At 38.4% G+C, this 13928-nt stretch overlaps 1 protein-coding gene across 1 annotated transcript in view; it reads left to right on the forward strand.

Moving 5' to 3' along the window:
- NIBAN1 (niban apoptosis regulator 1) overlaps positions 1–13928 on the forward strand; it is a 151584-nt gene that overhangs the window by 769 nt on the left and 136887 nt on the right. The window lies entirely within an intron of this gene.

The raw sequence follows: 13928 nt of genomic DNA on the forward strand, positions 1-13928 counted from the left end.
AAAGGACCGTGTCATTATGCTCCCAGGTTACACGGTTTCTTTCCCTCTCCGGAGACGGGGGAGGGGGGGGGGGGACAAAAGAGGAACATTGGCATATTTTGTAACAGTTAGCTAAAGTAATAGATGGGGAGAAATTCATTTGGGGAGACTTTCAGACATAGTGACTCACTGGAGAGTCTGAGGCAGAAAAACAAAACAACAACATACACAAACCCAACAACAGCAACAAAAAACTTTAGAAAACAAACCAAAACAAAAACCCAGACTAAATGGAAACTGCAGAAAATCGTGACTCTATCTCCTGGGTGTATTTGACCCCATCTCTCTATTCTAGAGCAAACCTTGCCCACAACCACTACCTATTTAGTTATCTTGTGAATTTAGTATTTTTCTGACTTTAGAAATACCTTCTAAACTAAGTATTGAACTGTACGTTTTACCCTAATTCTGTAAAGAAATGGTTAAGTTCTTCCTGTTTAAGTTCTCTTTCTGGCCCCCTGAAATTTCCTGATAGGAAAGCACTTATTTAGTGTCCTTATTCCATATTTGTTTTCAGTCACCACAACATTTAAAATCATTTTAAAAGGATATCAAATCAGGGCACTTGAGAGCCATGTAATTGACTTTCCAGATTCCTGCTCTGGTGCTTGTGGAGGCAGAGAGGATCATCGACAGCCCATTCTGTCAGGGGATAAATCTTGGTCAAGTATTCCTTTGCTGTAGTTTATTTAAAATGGGAGAAAGATGGATGGCTTATTTATATTAGTTAAACAGCTAAACTAAGGCTGCCTTAGTCTTACAAATTTGGCCATGTGCTTATTTTCACCAGTGTGTAAGGGACTGAAAGAACAATGTAGTAGAACATAGTGAGGAGGGGTTTGCATTTAGTTATTTGCAAAATATGTTTATGCCATTTATTTTATAAGACTTCCTTTCACCGCAAAGCTTAGAGACACCTAAAGTTGAATCATGGCCATCTACAGTAATCATCGGAAGTCCAGCAATGTAAGGGATTAATGTTCTTAAAGACTTCATGGTCATGACAGTTGGTGCAAGCCTTGTATTCATGTGAAAAGATAATGTGTTACCCTTTTATTTTATTGTGAATTTAAATTATTACCCTCACAAAAGTATGAGATGGCTAGTGCACAGAAAGGACTTGTAATGAATATGTTCTGAATGCATAAAACTATAGCAGAGTGTGTGACAGTCATTACATCCACAAGTCTTGTTCAATTTTATCTCCTTATTCTTTGGGAGGACACTTTCAAGTTATGTACGGGCAGAGGGAAGAGAAGAGTTAAAGTTAGAATACCTCCAGAGAAAATGAGACGTTGCCTCATTTGAGAATACTAGTCTTGCCAAAAGAGAAAAGAGCATTGGAAAAATGCATGGTGTTGTGAATTGTTAGTGCATGAGCACATGAAGGTCATGAGGCTGTGATTTCCTGATGGTTTTGAAGCCTCAGATCCCTGTAAAAAAATTATATATATGTGTATATATATATACACACACATATATGTGTATATGTATGTATACACATATATATGTATGTGTATATATACACACATATACACACATACATGTGTGTATACATACACACACATATGTATACATATATATACACATGTATATATGTGTATATATACGTATATACATGTATACATGTATATACGTATATGTGTGTGTATATATATATGTGTATATATGGTCCTATCTTCTCTGATTTGCCCATCCTTTAGCCCATAAATATTCTCAAGTTTTGATTTAATTATAAGCAGAACAATCGAAAATATGACAGTAAGGTTTAAATACAATTTTATGACCTATTTCTCATAAAGGAGCTGCCAGTGAAATATTATAGATTTGAAAGCCCCTGTAGCTGATTCAATAACTTTCCTTCAAGCTTGATAAACTTTGCTAACATATGGAGAATAACTAGTCAGTATATTTGGAGTCAGTTTTGTTAACTTAATCTTGTATGTGTTATAAGCAGCTTACTTCTGGTATGCTAATGAGTCTGAATCAGCATTTGCTTTTAGACAAATCGTTTAACAGCTGCCGTTCAGTTTGTGTGCATCGAAACTTTGTGTTAACAGTGATGCTCATCACATGGTTGTTTTGAAAATACATTATTTGTTAGGATTTAGTGAATTTCCAGGCGAAGGGATATCAGAAGTATTGAGGAGTTACTTCATTTCTAAAGATGCTTTGAAAATTATTACCACACTCATGTTTCCTGGCACAGAATACATTTTTAGGATTGCTTCTGGAAACTTTCAGTAATTTCACTTGATACGATGTTTCAATTAATAAATAATTCTAAGACCAGGTTGTAATCACAGGGACAGTGTTATCTGTTAGCCCTCAGTGTTGCTTTTAGCACTGACTTAAAAGGGTCTTCTTTCAATGAGAAAGAAAGCTCATAAATTATCCAGGCACCGGTGATCAACTTAGGGCACTTTGCTCTCTTTATGCCACGTTTCCTTTTACTTTTTAAACTTTGATATACAAAAATGAACTATAGCTTCAAAACACAGAATGCCTTCCTGTTTGAGAAATAATTATATTTCCTTTTAAAAATTGCCACTGGATTGTTAATGAATCAAAACAAAACAAAACAAAAAAGAAGCTGAAAACTCCCTCCTAAATCCTTATGTAGAGTCAGAATAAGTACTGGAAAATCAGTGCCACAGCTGAGAATTGTGGGAGACACGGGTCTCGGTGGGAACTGGCAGACACGTGGAGGCCTGGTAGCAGCAAGTGGCAGGAAAACCGTTCTTTTCCTAGACTTACTGCAGAGTGCGTCCCAGTTAACCCGTAAGGGCCCAATGGCTTCCAGTGAAATGCTTATCGGTGATCTGATGCTTATGAAGAAAATGAGTTTCAGCTTAAAAACAACTTGTATTTCTCATAGGGAGATTTTCTCATACTTGTACCGTAAGGGTTCACATGGGTGGCAGTATATGAAATTTATGCTCAGAACAGTGTCTGGAGTGATGTCTCCACAGACAGGATGAATGGAAGATAGGGAGAACTGTACATGTTTGTAGTCTACTTAATCTAGATGTATATAGTACTAGTCTACACATTTGCCTGTTCTTCAGTCGTAATTTGTGGGTAGGAGATGGGCATAAGAACTGGTCTGATTTATATGGATATTATGACAGTGTAATCTGAGAGTCCAGTTTATCTCGCTAGAAATGGCAGTATATTGTCATGGGTAATTAGGATATGGAGCGTGGGTAGGCACAATTAGACATCAACCCAACATCTTTTCCCCATTCCTCTTTCAAAACAGAACCACACTTTTATTTGGGGACTGAATGTCCCCTCTGTAAAGCCATGTGTCCCAGAGAGGCTAGCCCCACTTACGGCTTTTGAGGGGTGGGTGCAGATTGGCCCGTGCCTATCACGGTGCTGTGTTCTCCTTGCCAGTGATTATATGCGGCATGGGATTCTGATGCAGTGTGGCCAGTGAGGCTTGAAGGGAGGTTTACTGGCTGTTTCTAAGAAAGTTTTCTTCCCTTTTTAAAAGGAGACAAAGGGTTGAGACATATTCTTCCTTTCCTTCTTCTTTTGGACTTTGTTGCGTTTGAATGTGATGCCTGGAACTAAGTAGGAAGGGAGCTAGCTCAAAGACATAGCCACCATTGGAGCACTGCCAGGCCAACGTAGTCTCAGAGAAGAGAAGCTAGAGCCCGGGCACACCTTGCTGATCGCCTCTGTGTCCTACTCGTGCGTACTTTTTGTTGTGTAATATACTAAATCCTCTTTGAGTAGGGGTGGTAGAGAGTGCTGGTTATCCCCCAATATCATTCTTCCCTTTTTTTTTTTTTTTTTAGTTTTTATTTACTTAAGTAATCTCTACACCCAATGTTGGGCTTGAACTCATGACTCTGAGATCAAGAGTCGCATGCTCCTCCAGCTGAGCTAGGCAGGTGCCCCTTCCTTACTTTTAAAAATAATAGAACCTCTATAGGGTGCCTGGGTGACTCGGTTGGTTAAGCGACTGGCTCTTGATTTGGGCTCGGGTCATGATCTTATGGTTCGTGAGTTCGAGCTCCGCATGGAGCCCCACGTGGAGCACCATGTCCAGCCCCACATTGGGCTCCCCCACTAACAGTGCAGAGCCTGCTTGGGATTCTCTCTCTCTTCCTCTCTCTCTGCACCTCCCCTACCCATGAGCATGTGCTCTCTCTCTCTCTCTCTCTCTCTCAAAATAAATAGACTTAAAAAAAAAACTTCTACAAGTTCTTTAGAACTTCTAAATGTTAGCTGGCCATGTGAACTTCCAGAGTAAAAATATTTCCCAGGCGTCTTTTCAACTAGATGGGGTCATGTAACTGAGTTTTGGTAAGGGGTATAGGTAGACGTGTTGTATGCTCTTTCCAGAAAGTAACTTTAAAGAGAAAGAGTGTGCCCTTCTGTGTCCTTTCCTTCATACTATTGGCTAGATGGTGATGGTGGCTGGAACAGCGTCTTTCACTATGAGGTGTCCTTTTAAGAAGGAGTTCATGCAGCATGGAGTCAGTGGACAGAAGGAGCCTAGGTTCACGTGGTAGAACCTCCATACCAGCACTGAGCTTTCATAAGAGAGAAATAAAGTTCTATCTTATTTAAGCTCTTATCTGTGTTACTATATTCCACAGACACATCTTACTCTGATTGTCTCTAGTACTTGTGCCCCAAATGTCATAACCAGCACACTAAGTGCTGCCTTGTTGAGTCCCTTTAAGAAAAATTAATCAGAAGAAAGTAGGAAGTCAGTAAAGATTCTGCCGTTAGTATCGGTGTTAGTTCTTAATTTGTAGAAGGGAATGGATTCTCCTGGGAAGTGAGGAATTACAGCTTCCCAGGTGGGAATAGCAGGGATGGGAGAAAGAAGGAGAGGGTGCCCAGTGTAAATAACACAAAAACATATGCTGATCACATTATATTTTGATAAAAAATCATGCCAAATGCATGCCAAACTACTGACAAAGCTAGGAGTTTCTAATTAGGAAAACTATTGCCAATTGGTAATTTCTAGTGGCAACAATAACTTTCTACTACCTTTAGTCTTTCTTTAGTATGAATTGAGAGTTTCTTAAAATCATCAAAAATAAACACTAGACTGAGACAAATTAACATATTTTCCTATTTTTGTGGAAGAAACAGTGACCTTCCCTCCTGGGCTCCAATTCATGCCTTGATGAACCTCATAGAGTCAGACACTGAATCAAGATCTGGTCTCAATGAAACATTTCTTTTTTTCTATGGACACTGGCAGTGAGAGGACTACACCATCAATGGTGCTGTAGTAATGGTAATTACTAAAATGACAATGGTGATTCTTTTTATTGTTTTATTTATTTTTGCTGGACTACTGAACCGATTGATTGTAGTTGCACTCCATTGTAATCTTTGGGAAATTCTGAACTGGGTTCCCGGGTAGAAAGTGCAACAGCAAGAGCTCAATTTGTAATGGTTTCTAATCCAATTAAAATAAATGTACCGTGAAAATTTCACAAAATACCCAGTGTGAATTATGGCAGTGAATTTTAATCTCCTAATCAGATTATTTATTTATTTATTTATTTTATTTTTTTAAAATTTACATCCAAATTAGTTAGCATATAGTGCAACAATGATTTCAGGAGTAGATTCCTTAGTGCCCCTTACCCATTTAGCCCATCCCCCCTCCCACACGCCCTCCATTAACCCTCAGTTTGTTCTCCATATTTATGAGTCTCTTCTGTTTTGTCCCCCTCCCTGTTTTTATACTATTTTTGTTTCCCTTCCCTTATGTTCATCTGTTTTGTCTCTTAAAGTCCTCATATGAGTGAAGTCATATGATTTTTGTCTTTCTCTAATTTCACTTAGCATAATCCCCTCCAGTTCCATCCATGTAGTTGCAAATGGCAAGATTTCATTCTTTTTGATTGCCGAGTAATACTCCATTGTATGTATATATATCACATCTTCTTAATCCATTCATCCATCGATGGACATTTGGGCTCTTTCCATACTTTGGCTATTGTTGATAATGCTGCTATAAACATGGGTGTGCATGTGTCCCTTCGAAACAGCACACCTGTATTCCTTGGATAAATGCCTAGTAGGGCAATTGCTGGGTCATAGGGTAGTTCTATTTTTAGTTTTTGAGGAATCTCCATACTGTTTTCCAGAATGACTGCACCAGCTTGCATTCCCACCAACAGTGCAAAAGAGATCCTCTTTCTCCACATCCTCGCCAACATCTGTTGTTGCCTGAGTTGTTAATGTTAGCCATTCTGACAGGTGTCAGGTGGTATCTCATTGTGGTTTTGATTTGTATTTCCCTGATGATGAGTGATGGGGAGCATTTTTTCATGTGTCAATTGGCCATCTGGATGTCTTCTTTGGAGAAGTGTCTATTCATGTCTTTTGCCCATTTCTTCACTGGATTATTTGTTTTTGGGGTGTTGAGTTTGATAAGTTCTTTTTTTTTTAAAATTTTTTTTTTTTCCCAACGTTTATTTATTTTTGGGACAGAGAGAGACAGAGCATGAACGGGGGAGGGGCAGAGAGAGAGGGAGACACAGAATCGGAAACAGGCTCCAGGCTCTGAGCCATCAGCCCAGAGCCCGACGCGGGGCTCGAACTCACGGACCGCGAGATCGTGACCCGGGCTGAAGTCGGACGCTTAACCGACTGAGCCACCCAGGCGCCCCAATAAGTTCTTTATAGATTTTGGATACCAACCCTTTATCTGATATGTCGTTTGCAAATATCTTCTCCCATTCTGTCGGTTGCCTTTTAGTTTTGCTGATTGTTTCCTTCGCTGTGCAGAAGCTTGTTATTTTGACGAGGTCCCAGTAAGTTCATTTTTGCTTTTGTTTCCCTTGCCTCCAGAGATGTGTTGAGTAAGAATTTGCTGCGGCCAAGATCAAAGAGGTTTTTGCCTGCTTTCTCCTCGAGATTTTGATGGCTTCCTGTCTTATATTGAGGTCTTTCATCCATTTTGAGTTTATTTTTGTGTCTGGTGTAAGAAAGTGGTCCAGGTTCATTCTTATGCATGTCGCTGTCCAGTTTTCCCAGCACTACTTGCTGAAGAGACTGTCTTTATTCCATTGGATATTCTTTTCTGCTTTGTCAAAGATTAGTTGGCCATACGTTTGTGGGCCCATTTCTGGGTTCTCTATTCTGTTCCATTGATGTGTCTGTTCTTGTGCCAGTACCATACTGTCTTGATGATGACAGCTTTGTAGTATAGCTTGAAGTATGAGATTGTGATGCCTCCTGCTTTGGTTTTGTTTTTCAAAATCGCTTTGGCTATTCGGGGTCTTTTCTGGTTCCATACCAATTTTAGGATTATTTGTTCTAACTCTGTGAAGAATGCTGGTGTTACTTTGATAGGGATTGCATTGAATATGTAGATTGCTTTGGGTAGTATCGACATTTTAACAATATTTGTTCTTCCTATCCAGGAGCATGGAATCTTTTTCCATTTTTTTGTGTCTTCTTCAATTTCTTTCATAATCGTTCTATGGTTTTCAGTGTATAGATTTTTCACCTCTTTGGTTAAATTTATTCCTAGGTATTTTATGGTTTTATTTTTTTTAATTAAAAAAATGTTTAGTTTGAGAGAGCATGGATACTCATGAGGAGGAGGGACAGAGGTAGAGAGAGAGAGAATCCCAAACTGGTTCCGCGCTGTCAGGGCAGACCCTGACAAATGGTGAGATCATGACCTGAGCCAAAATCAAGAGTTGGATGTTCAACTGACTGAGCCACCCAGGTGCCCCAGATATTTTAATTTAATTTAATTTTTTTTTTTTTGTCAGCAAAGCTAGGTGACATCATTCTAAGAAGAAAGGTACATGCAGCAATGTGCACTGGTAAATGTAAAATGAAGTCAGAAGTAAAGACAAAAGAATAAAAAACAGAATTAATATGCTACAGTCTGTTTATAGCACTTTAGAAAAACATAGGACACAAGGGCTAAAGTTCTAACAGTTCCAAACTAAAACACACACACACACACACACACACACACACACACACACACACAAATGCAATACAGATTTTCTCCTTTGAAACTGGAAAATTCATTTTAAAAAGAGACTAGCAAGTTGCTGCCAATAAGAAAGTGCAGGCCAGCTTATAAAAGTGCTGCTTCTTCTTCTTCTTCTTCTTCTTCTTTGTATACATAGTATACATAGTTTTGTATACATAGTTTTTCTCACTCTGAGGAGAAAAGATTTAGAGATATGAAAGCAATTAATTCAGTTTTGCAAATTGCAAGGTCTGGGACCCAAAGAAATTTATATTTCTGTGCTTGCTATTATTTAGATGTTTATGTCTGTAGGATAAGAATATATTAAGAGTTTTAACTAGGAGCTCCTAAGCAATTTTTAAAAAGTCCATAGTCTGAAGGAATTTTGGAAGAAGAGTAAATATCTCTGTGCCAAACCATGTGGATTTGGATTTTCTTTTTTCTTGTAAAGCTATTTATTTTATTTATTTTATTTATTTTATTTTATTTTAACATAAAACACAAGCTCAGAAAATCACACAAAACAAATGTATAGTATAGTGAATCACTTTAAGGCAAATATCCATGTGACCATCACCTAGGTCAAGAAATGGAAAGAACTTCACTAGCCATTCCAGAGGCTTCCACATACTCCATCCCAATCCTAAATCACTTTGTTTTCTCCCACAGTGACCACTATTTTCAGTTCTCTATTGCTGCCTAACAAACTACCCCCAAGAGATACTGGCTCTTTAAACAACGGTTAATTTGCTCACACTTCTGCTATCTGCCCTGGCTTCAACTGGGTGGTTGTACATCTTATATTTTACAAGTGGTCATTCCTGTGGCTGCATTCAGTTGGTGGATGGGCTGGTGGCCAGACTCAAATGGGAAGGCTTTCTTTCCCTCTAGGTGGCCTTTCTACATGGTCTGTCCTGTAGGGTACTGAGGTGGGGTTTTTTTTGTGTTTTTGGGTTTTTTTGGTAATATTTATTTTTGAGAGAGACAGAGACAGAGTGTGAGCGGGGGAGGGGCAGAAAGAAAGGGAGACATAATCTAAAGCAGGCTCCAGGCTCTGAGCAAGCTGTCAGCACAGAGCCTGATGCGGGGCTCGAAGTCACAAACCGCAAGATCATGACCTGAGCTGAAGCCGGACTCTTAACCAACTGAGCCACCCAGGTGCCACTAAGGTACTTAGCTTTTTAAATGGTGGGTCAGGGTTTTCAAGAGTGCTACGGCTTCTAGAAGCTGCCAGAGCTTCTTAAGGCTTTGGACTGGAATGGCATGGGATTACTCTGCTACATTCTATTGGTTAAAGCAAGTTTTGGGACTAGCCCAGATTAAAGAGGAGGGGACTCCACAAAGTCATGAATAACGTGAGTTGTGCTTCATCAGAGAATTACTTCCATAATAGACTACGTACCACACCACTAATCCTAGACTTTAGAGTAATGACTTCCTTACATTTCCTTACAGTTTTATCACCCCACAATGCCTTTTAAACTCTATAGTTTAGTCCTGGCCACTTAAAAACATCTCTTTTAATCTACAGGTTTCCCTTATAACTTTTTTACTTGCAAATTATCTGTAGGAGGATCCAGGCTATTTGAAATGTAGAGTTTTCTACGGTCTGGAATTTGCTCCTGGTGCAGGTCGACACGTTTCTTCTAGATTTTGTACACATTGACAGTGATAGTGAGACTTGATCAGACTCAGAGTAAAGACTTTTGTCAAGACTATGGGTTGTGCTGTGGTCTTCATTTGGAGGTATATAACATCTGGTTGTCTCTTCTTGTGATGCTAGCAACCATTGATGCTCATTGCCAGAACCCATGAATTCACTGGGGTTTGAAAAATTGTTATATGCTAATTATGTCATTTTGTTCTCATCTATTAGCTGGAATCATTTTATGGAATAGTACTTTTTGTAATCTACAGTTTTGTTACCCCTTGTTATAGTTTGTATAGGAAAGGCAGGATAAAAACTTAATCCCTTTTATTTACCATTTTCAAGATAATTTATTGTTTTCCTGTCATTCCCCAAAGATGATCAATTAATTTATTTAAAATTTTTTTCATTTTATTTATTTGAGAAGGAGAGAGATAGAGAGAGCAGGAGAGAGAGACAGAGGGAGAGAGAATCTTAAGCAGGCTTTATACTGTCAGCCCAGATCCTGTCGCAAGGCTTGATTTCATGACCTTGGGATCATTACCTGAGCTGAAACCAAGAGTTGGACACTCAACTGACTGAGCATCCCGGGCACCTCAGTGATCAGTTAATTTAGAAAAATATTAATTTCAGCTCAGGTTATGATCTCAGGATTTTAGGATTGAGTCCTGCACCAGGCTCTGTGCTGAGTGTGGAGGCTCCTTAAGACTCTCTCTCTCCCTCTGCCTCTCTCCCCCCTGCTCTCTCTAAAGTAAAAAAATATATATTATTGTGAACTCATGAATTCCATTGTAATTCTTATCCTTATTGAAGCTTGAATTTCCCATCATTGGGAATGAAAACCTCTTCAAGTTGGCTCCTGAATCCTTTTGAAATTACCCTACTAGTATTTAATAGCTTCCTTGCCATCTGGTAGATCAAGATGTTCTAAGCTCATCCTGTTTATATCCTACCCTGTACCTGGAATATGCAATATATATAAGAAGCCTGATTTATTTTAGTGGGAAATGGTATTTCAAGATGACAGTTTGGGCCTAGGAAAGCTCATTGCAATGACAGGTTGGCCATTGTTTCTGTGCCTATTTAGTGAATAGAACTAGGAAAAAGTGTTTTCTACATTACCTTTCTATCTATTCTTTTCCTTGGTTCTCAATTCTATCACAAGATTATAGAATTAGATATCCCCAAATTCTCATTTGATGCATTCCCCCTAATACAAACAATAACCTCAGACAACACAAATACTACCACCACCAGTTATTATTGTAGAAAACAATTGAACAAATTGTTTTAAGAAGTAGTAACACAGTTTTTGTATATGCTACCCAAATTCTCCTCCAATTTTATTTTATTATTTTACTATGTCAGATATATAAGTATTATGTTCTCTTTTCTCATTTACTCTTGTTTTACAAGTAAGTATTATTTAATACATTGGTCCTTATATTGACGTCTCTCTGGTGTTTGAGACTCATTATCTAGTAGATGCCTTAAGAGCTCATGGAAACATAAAGAATGACAACATACTAATTTAGTGGATCAGTGATATCACCAAAAGTCAGCTTGTTTGTATCTTTCTACTCTCTGTGCACTAGTTCTCCTTATGGTTAAAAGATGACCAGAGCATCAGAAAGTATCACATTCTTAGGTAAATCAAGAGACTAAAAGGAGGACTATCTATTCTGTGAATTTCTTTATATGAGCAAACCTTTCCCAGATGGCTTACTAGGAGACTCCTCCATGTATTCCACTGATCAGAATTTGGGTCACACAATCCTTCCTAAGCCATCACTGACAAGTGTATGGAATTATCATGATTTGGTTAGACTCATCCAGATTCACCCCTGGACCAGGGCTAGAGTCAAACTTCTCTGAAGCACATGACTATAGGGAGGATCTTGGATAACTAAACAAAATCAGGTTCAGTTACCAAGGAATAAGCATGAATGGCTTATTAGACAGATAACCAACATTATGAGTTTTGATAAATATCATGAAGGGAATTAAAAGGGTACTGGGACAGAAAACTAATGGCACTGATAGGGCAAGGAGATGAGATATGCTTAAAATACGGTGCTCAGGAGGGTAATAAGTTACTATCCATGTGAAGAACCAGGGGGAGAATATTTTGAGTAGAGAGAATGGTATATAGAAGGGGATGGAGGAGAAGGAACTTGAAGGTCCTGAAGAACAGGTGGAATGACTGGAATGTAGTGAGCAAGAGGGAGAAGAGTTTGATGGGAGGGGATTCTGCACAGGGCTTATTACTAACAGACGTATGATACATTTATTTGTTAATTTTTTATTGCTTGCCTGCCATCACTACAATATAAGCTCCCTGAAATCAGGGCCTCTGTTTTCATTCACTGCTCTATTCTCAGCAAATGCATCAACATCTGGTACATAGTTTATTATCAATAATTATTTGCTTAATAAATGAATGAAAGTTGAAAAAAATTTAAAAATTTCAACGAATATCCTAAAAAATAAGTGTTGAGTTTACAAAACAAGTTTAGGATGCAATGAAGAAATGAAAGTACTATATAAGAAATAGCTCTTGGAAATTACAAATCTGATGATCAGAATTTTTAAAAACCCAGATGTTGCTTTGGAAAAAAAAGTTGAGGGAATCTTGCAGAAAATAGAACAAAAAGATCAAATGATGACAATATTAAAAAAAAATACTTAAAGGGTCTGGGTGCCTGGGTGGCTCAGTCAGTTAAGCATCTGACTCTTGATTTTTGCTCAGGTTATGGTCTCACAATTTGTGGGTTCAAGCCTCACATCAGGCTCTGTTCTGACAGTGTGGAGCCTGCTTGGGATTCTCTCTCTCCCTCTCTCTCTGCCCCTCCCATGGTCTCTCTCTCTCTCTCAAAATAAATAAATAAACTTAAAAAAATTAAAAGGTCAATCCAAAAACTTTAATATGTGACTCACAGAAGTCCCACAAAAATAGGAAGACACATAGGGTACAGAGTCTTCAGTAGTAACAAGCAGAAGTTACCCTGCAAGACTGATTTGGACCTGCTTTAATAATAAATGTAAAAGCAAACCTCAGAAGGATCAAACTGATCCTAAGTAACTTAACTGCATGCCTAAACAAAGTTCAACATTCTTTATAAAAATACAAAAAAAATACACATTCATAAAACAAGTGAGCAAAAGAGGAAAAAGAGAGAGAGAGAGAGAAATAAATCAAGAAACAGACTCTTAATTATACAGAACAGACTGATGGTTACCAGAGTGGGGGCGGGGAGGAAGGATGGGTTAAATAGGTGATGGGGATTAAGGAGTTACACTTGTCATGATGAGCACCAGTAAAGTATGGAATTGTTGAATCACTATATTGTGCACCTGAAACTAATATAACACTGTATGTTAACTAATTGGAATTAAAATAAAAACTTAAAAAAAAAAGAATAGAGATACATAGTTGTTTCTAGTTGGAGTCTTCTGATGAGAACTCCAGTTGAAGTATTTTTCTGTGTTGGTGTCTGGATTGGTATCATCTCAGTGTGGGAACTTTAAAGTTGACTAAGGAATAGGTGATCACTAAGGATTCCTTTAATCATCTCAGTGACTCTGTTTCATGCAATGTGAGTTCTCATATTTTCTGTAAGGGTTGGTTGATGAATAAAGAATTTGTCATAATTGTTTTATTGGAAAAAAATACACATTCAATAATGCAAAATTCACAATATCCAGCATCCAATCAAGAATTACCAGGCAAATAAAAATATCCATGACTCTAAGGGGAAAAAAATCCATCAATAGAAACTGACTTCGGAATTGTAGACATGATGAAATCAGAAGACAAGGATGTTGAGACGGCTTTTATAAATATGTTCCATATGCTAAAGCAGAGGAAAACATGAACATGATGAGAAGGGAAATAGAAGATATAAAAAATGATTCTTGTCTCCAGTCTTTAGGAAAGAGCAATATGACTACTATGTTTTTGAAGTCTGTTGGGACATCTGTTGGAAAATGTAGCTGAACTATCTGCTACCAACACTCCCAGTTGACCTGGGAGAGGAGCAGATTGCAGATCGGCATGAGGAGCTGCTGACATGGGGCTGGGTTGGGTCCTGGACAGATGAGCAGGGGTCAACTCAGAAATGAAGGGAAATTGTGGCTATTCTTTCAAAAAGGGCACTGTTAGTAGTGGACATGTGCCATTACTTCTGGGGCTCACACAGGGCAAGTGACAATTTCTGTAATTAGCTCCCAAGAATTCAGAGGGTTCCCCGCCCCCCCCCC

The sequence above is a fragment of the Prionailurus viverrinus genome, chromosome F1 (assembly GCF_022837055.1).
Source record: "Prionailurus viverrinus isolate Anna chromosome F1, UM_Priviv_1.0, whole genome shotgun sequence".
Classification (NCBI taxonomy): domain Eukaryota; kingdom Metazoa; phylum Chordata; class Mammalia; order Carnivora; family Felidae; genus Prionailurus; species Prionailurus viverrinus.